Source organism: Mustela nivalis (genome assembly GCF_964662115.1).
Source record: "Mustela nivalis genome assembly, chromosome: 14".
Classification (NCBI taxonomy): Eukaryota; Metazoa; Chordata; class Mammalia; order Carnivora; family Mustelidae; genus Mustela; species Mustela nivalis.
Genome location: NC_139033.1, coordinates 9,224,869 through 9,230,868, shown reverse-complemented (window position 1 = coordinate 9,230,868; position 6,000 = coordinate 9,224,869).

Genomic DNA, 6,000 nt, shown 5'->3' with positions numbered 1-6,000 from the left:
AACTACCACCAGTGACTTCTACTGTGCCTCCTCCTAGGTCTTTAAAAACAGCACGTTTAGGGACTGAAGGCAGATACTGCATCTAGTGAGCAGGGAAAAGTAGACCCTTCTGTTCCCAAGGCGCTTTGTGGAATGTTTGGGCCTGGCCTGGAGGGAATAGAAAAATAACATGGATCTGTTTTCAAGCAGCTTTGAATGCCCAAACACTTGTGGGGGAATGCACCAGATAATTCCCTTAGAAGGCTCTACCTACACCCTTGCATACAGTAAGCGCTCAGGAAAGGGACCCACGATTCTCATCAGCATTGAGTGGCTCTCAGCTGTGTGTCTGTGGGGGCCACCATCCATCCCCCCACCGTCAGGCCCGGGGGTCAAGGCTGGGAGCTTCATTCAAAGCCTGTAGATCAACAGAATAGGATTCCATTCATGTGCTTTTCATTCTCAATAGAACGTCTCCTCTGTGCTTACATGAAACTTGCATTTTATCTCCTCATGTAGCTGGAAGACTTGGTACCTGGTGGCTCCAGGACCACCAGTGACAACGTGAACCCTCAGTAGGAGTGTTAGGAGCACAGGTGATCTTCTCGTGTATTTCAAATCCTGACTTTACCACTAAGGGGTGTGTGTGCTGATAAATGTTTAACAATGATCCCTAGGGGGGAAAAACATCGCTGATATGAAGGCATTTGCCAATTTCCATGCCATGCACTCCCCTCCACCCCACCATGGCTGACTGCTATAGATGTGATGTCCCTGAATGTGGATTTGTGAAGAGATCACACGGGAGTGCCCTGTTATGCAATATTTCCCCTGGCCAGAGGTCACCCAGGAGCACAGACAACAGGAAAATGCTACGAGACGATTCAGAAGGGTTGAGTTTTGAGCATCGCCTTTTTTTTTTTTTTAAATATACCTTATGTAATTGTGCGTTTCCACAATTTAAGTTTTAGTAATGGCATATTTAATGGATTCACAGAATTCCTGAAAATGTAACCATCAGCTCACACCTCTGTGGTCCTTCTGTGTCTTGGTAAAACCAGGATGATACCACTTGCTGTGGTGGTTGTTGAGGGTCAGAGAAAACGTCTGCAAAGTGCTCGGCACAGATCACACACTTAAAAATGGAATCTGTCATTCTCCCTCTCCCATTAGTTTATGGCCTTGGGGTTTCTCAGGGTAGAAGCCCTTCTGATGGGCTGTTCATTTCTGTTTCGCTCCCAGGGAAATGGGAACAGGGACAAAACAGGGAGATGGGGTTCGCCACCTGCCAGGCAAGGGGTAGGTTCTGTGGGGGGGGGGGGGCTACTCGTGTCTATCCACTCAGTTTTTTCCAGCCTTCTATCTTGTCAATTTCTCCATCTACGTTTCTATGGTTGTATCACATCTTTCAGAAAATTAATATCCAAAAAAAAAAAAAGAAAACTAATATCCAAATATATGCTCCATTTTCTATTTTGCTTAAATCTTAATATTCCTATCCCCCAAAGAGCATATGCTAACAATGCAAACTAGAGATCAGCCAGTTTCTGGAATCCAGGAACCATTTAATAAATCTTAGGTACTCTCGTTGGAGAAGCAGACCACAGATGTCGTGGGATGGATGAACTAAGGTAAGAAGGCCGAAACGAGGTGTTTTCTCCCAGCCCGCTCACGGCCCCTGTCGATTTTCTGGTATACGCTCTTCCAGATTTTTCCTCTGTTCCTATAACTGCTTTAAAAAAAAAAAAAAATTCAGAACTCACAGGATTATCTGGTACATGCTGTTTCATGCTCTGTCTTTTATTTAATGAATTGTAAACATAAAATTCAGCTCTTGACGACCTGCGCGGAAAGATGGAGTCAATGGGGCGAGTCATGTAACAGAAGGGAATTACTGTCATTATCAAAGCCACTGGCAACCCCGGCAGGAGTCTGCGAGGTCGCGCATCTGAGCCCGCGCTGAGGCCACGGCCCCCCGCAGCTAGCGCCAGCACTTTCAAAGGTAAGGCCATCGCCCCTGGGGCCCGGCATCAGCTCCTCCGGACCCGGGTCCTCCCCCAGACCCGCAGTGACACAGGCGGAGACCCTGGCTGAGGGCGGGTGGGGGGGGGCGGTTCTCGCAGGTCGCCCAGCCTGGCCCCGCCCCCCCCCCCCCGCGGAGCAGCTCCATCGGTCACGTGCCTGCCCCTCCCACCCTCTCGCCGCTCCTACGTGCGTCTACAGTCGTGCTCTGGGGAGGGTCCGGGCAACAGCTGCCTTTGATCAGGCCAACATCTGGGAGGCTCGGCACTTCAAGAACGCTGACTGGTGATCAAAGGTGGGAACGCTGTGACAGCCCAGACTTGGCAAGGACCCAGCCCGGCTAAATGCGCGGGTGGGGGAGGGGAAGGGCAAGGGGGGATGGGGTGCCGGGTGGGTGGGGAGCGGCGAGCGACGAATGCCCACCCCGCAACCTCAGGGGCCCTGAGCTGAGGGCCGCGGTGGCAAGGAGCATCAGCTCTGCCTCCGTGACTTTCACTCTCTGTGCCTCAGTTTGCTTCTCTGCAAAATGGGAACAAGAACCCCAGAGCGTTTGGAATATTGCCTGGTGGCGGGGGAGAGCCAGGTGTTGCTGTGCCGTCAAGGTGGTTCTTACTCCCAGAGCCAGGTCCGGGAGGGAGCGACAAGAGTCTGCCTCTTTCCAAAAGCTTTCGTGCCTGCGAATTTCTGATGAACCGTTTTGGGCCTGTTTCCCTATCAGTAAAACGAAGAACCATAACCAGACTCCGAAATCAGGCAAGCACCCTTTCTTTCCGTCTGACCCCCAGAGAAACAGGTCTGAAGGTGGGAAGTCGTGCAACCGGGACATCAAATGGGTTTTTACCCATCTGGGAGGTTGCCCAAATTGGAGAGCTGGTCTTCTGACTCAGTGGGCCCAGTGCAAAAGTCACCGGGTTTTTCACTCATGCTGGGCCTTCTCCCACTCTCCCCTACAGATGGGCTTCAAACACACCCCAAGCAGCAGGTTGTTCAGCCTTTCCTCAGCTTCAAATTTTTTAGCAGAGTGTAACATTGGGACAGGAGAACACACTCATCAGCACATTGAATTGTCCCAAAGCCAACACATCTGTGGAACCAGGAGCCAGGTGGAGAAGCAGAACCTTTCCGGCCCCTCAGAAATCCCCTCATCTTCCCTCCCAGTGACCAGCCCCGCCACAGAAACCCCGTAGCTTTGTTTTTATTTTTCGTGTGCTCCCTAGGAACCAGGCGAGGCAGGAAAGCCTCCTATGTGCTTTGCAAAAATGCTAGAAGGCCAGAACTGGGATGATCCCCATTTTACAGATGAGAAAACTGAGACACGGAGAGTCTAAGTTGCTGGCCCAAGGGCCGTACATGGGTTGGTAGAGCTTCCAGGCCTCCAGTTCTGGCCCTGGGACTGTGCACTGTTGCTCTTGGGAGTGGACCAGTGGGGAGAGCATTTTTAATTTTTGGAGGGCAGAGGGCATTAGGGAATCAAGCTTACAAACAATGGTATATAGGGCTGCAGGGCTTTTGCAGAAATAGAGCTGTTTGGGGATCCATTGGGCTTCTTCCAGATAAGCAGTGGCCAGTGGCTTATCCTCAGGGACCGGGCATCACAGCCCCTACGCCTCTCTCCTCTTACCTCCAAGTCTCTCTCCCAGGAGCTTCATCAGGTGCTACGAGGGATGGGCACTCCCCTCTCCCTGAGGTCTTAGCCTGCCGACTGTCTTAGCCTGGGCTGAAAGCAGAGCCTGAGGCAAGGGTTCGCGGGCAAGCCGTCGGACCAAGTGATCCCAGAGGGTGGGAATGAGGGACAAAGAAGGAGGACAGGCCAGTGTCGGCCTGTGTTACTGACTTGGTCACGGCTGCAGGCGGCTGCTGTGTATCCTGCAGGACCCAGAAAGTCTCCCAGAATGCATCTCAGGAGCAGCGGCACAAGGCATGAAGGAAGGATACATTCTTAACTGGCTCACATGTTTCTTTGAACACAGTTGGCCCCACGACTGTTAGTTCCCACTCACTTCTAGGTTTGTGGGTTGGGGAACTGGTCTCCACGTCAGTGGCGGGGGTGAAAGGTCGCCTTGAGTGGACAGACGAAATGCACAAAAGAGTCTGAGATACTGGGCACTACCAGGAAGGCTTCTCAGAATCCGTGGATTGGGGGCTGGCTCATTTTCTCCACCGCTAACTGGTCACCCTGCCATCAATCTTCCCCCTCCTGCCCCCTCTGCTGGTGATCACTGTCCTTGCACCTTTGGCTCTGACACCATCTTCAACAACTCGAGATGGGGCCGGCCTTCCATTAAGGCATCCTGAAATTGTGTTTCTCAAATAGTCTTATGTCGACGTCCCAGACTTGGTGCCTCAGAATGTGACCTTATTTGGGAACAGGGTCATTGCAGATGTGATTAGTTAAGACGAGGTCCCCAAACCGGTATGACTGGTGTCCTTATAAAATGGGGAGCCATGCCTGAGTGGCTAGGTCGTTATGTGTCTGCCTTCAGCCCAGCTCGTGATCCTGGGGTCCTGGGATCGAGTCCCACACTGGGCTCCCTGCTCAGCGGGAAGCCTGCTTCTCCCTCTCCCTCTCCCCCTCCCCCTGCTTGTGTTTCCTCTCTCACTGTCTCTCTCTCTCTGTGTGTCCAATAGGTAAGATCTTAAAATAAATAAATAAATAAAATGGGGAGGAAATGTGGATGCAGACACGCTCACGGGGCGACCACCACATGAAGGTGAAGGCCAAGTTCAGAGTGCATAGTCAACCAGAACAACCGGTCCTCTCTACAGGGAGCACATCTCCACAAAGAATGTTTTGCAGGCGGCTTTTGGAAGTTTGCAAATCTCCTGAAACTGTCTGGCTTATGAGACACTGTGGAGATGGGGAACTGTCCACAGACCCAGAGCAGTGCACGTGGGAGGGAAGGAGCACCCCTGAGCTGATTAAGTCTGGTGGGTGGATATACAGATGTTCTTTCCAGGAGCACCCTTTGTAGAAACATAAATCGTGGGAAGGGAGAGAAACCGCCTGGAGCCTTTCATGATGGAAAAGGCAAAAGGAGCCAAACCCTGAGAATCGGGGACGAGTGACACTCGCTGAGCCCCGTCCTGGCTGCTGGCTCGCGGAAGGTGCTCACCAATGCTTGGTCCTTTCTGCCATCCCCTGGGGAAAGGGGACCCATAAACAGGATCTGGGGCATGCAGACCAAAAAAAGTGACACGCGGCTATTCACTTGAATCCCATCATCCGGATGTCTGGCAGATTTGGACCCTCAGGACTCTGCCCAGCTTCCGTCTCTTTTGTGTATCTGTGAACATCCTCTGGGTTCTGGGGTTGGGGCATGGTTTGCTCCTCGTGGCTGCACCTGCCTTTGGAGCAGATGACTGCTGCTCTGCCTGGGAGCCCAGAGGGCGGGGGTGCTAGCAGACAGGATACACCCCGGGGCATCATGCTGGAATGACCCTTAGCCGGCTGCTGGCTGCCACGGGAGTCTGAGAGCTCAGCTTCTGTGTCTCGAGTGATTGGGACCAGCTCAGAGGTATAATTTACACCCCCGAGCTCCCCACAGGATCAGGCTAAGCCGAGGCTTTGCTGAAACCTCATCCTGGCTTGGCTTCTTCTCTGTATCCCCCTCAACTCCCCCCACATCGCCTCCTGACTTCTCCCAAGTACTTCCTTCATAAATCACGTGTGTAAGACCCTGTGTCAGTTCCTGCTTCTGTGAATCTGACAGAAGCAGGGCTGTTCAGTCTGTTCTGAGCATCCCAAATATCTCCCCAAATATCCTGGGATGTCTGCTGTGGGTCTGGTCCAAACTGTGTCAGGTCATCCGAGGAAAGAGACTAGCAGGGGATATTATAAGCAAGAATAACAGAAAAGCGTCCGTTAATAAGGTGATCAGCGTAGATGCTTTGACATTAAGCCAGAGTTTCTCCATCTTGGCGTTATTGACATTTGGGGCTGGATGGTTGTCGTGGGGGCTGTCCTGGACAGTGGAAGATATCGAGTAGAATCCTTGACCA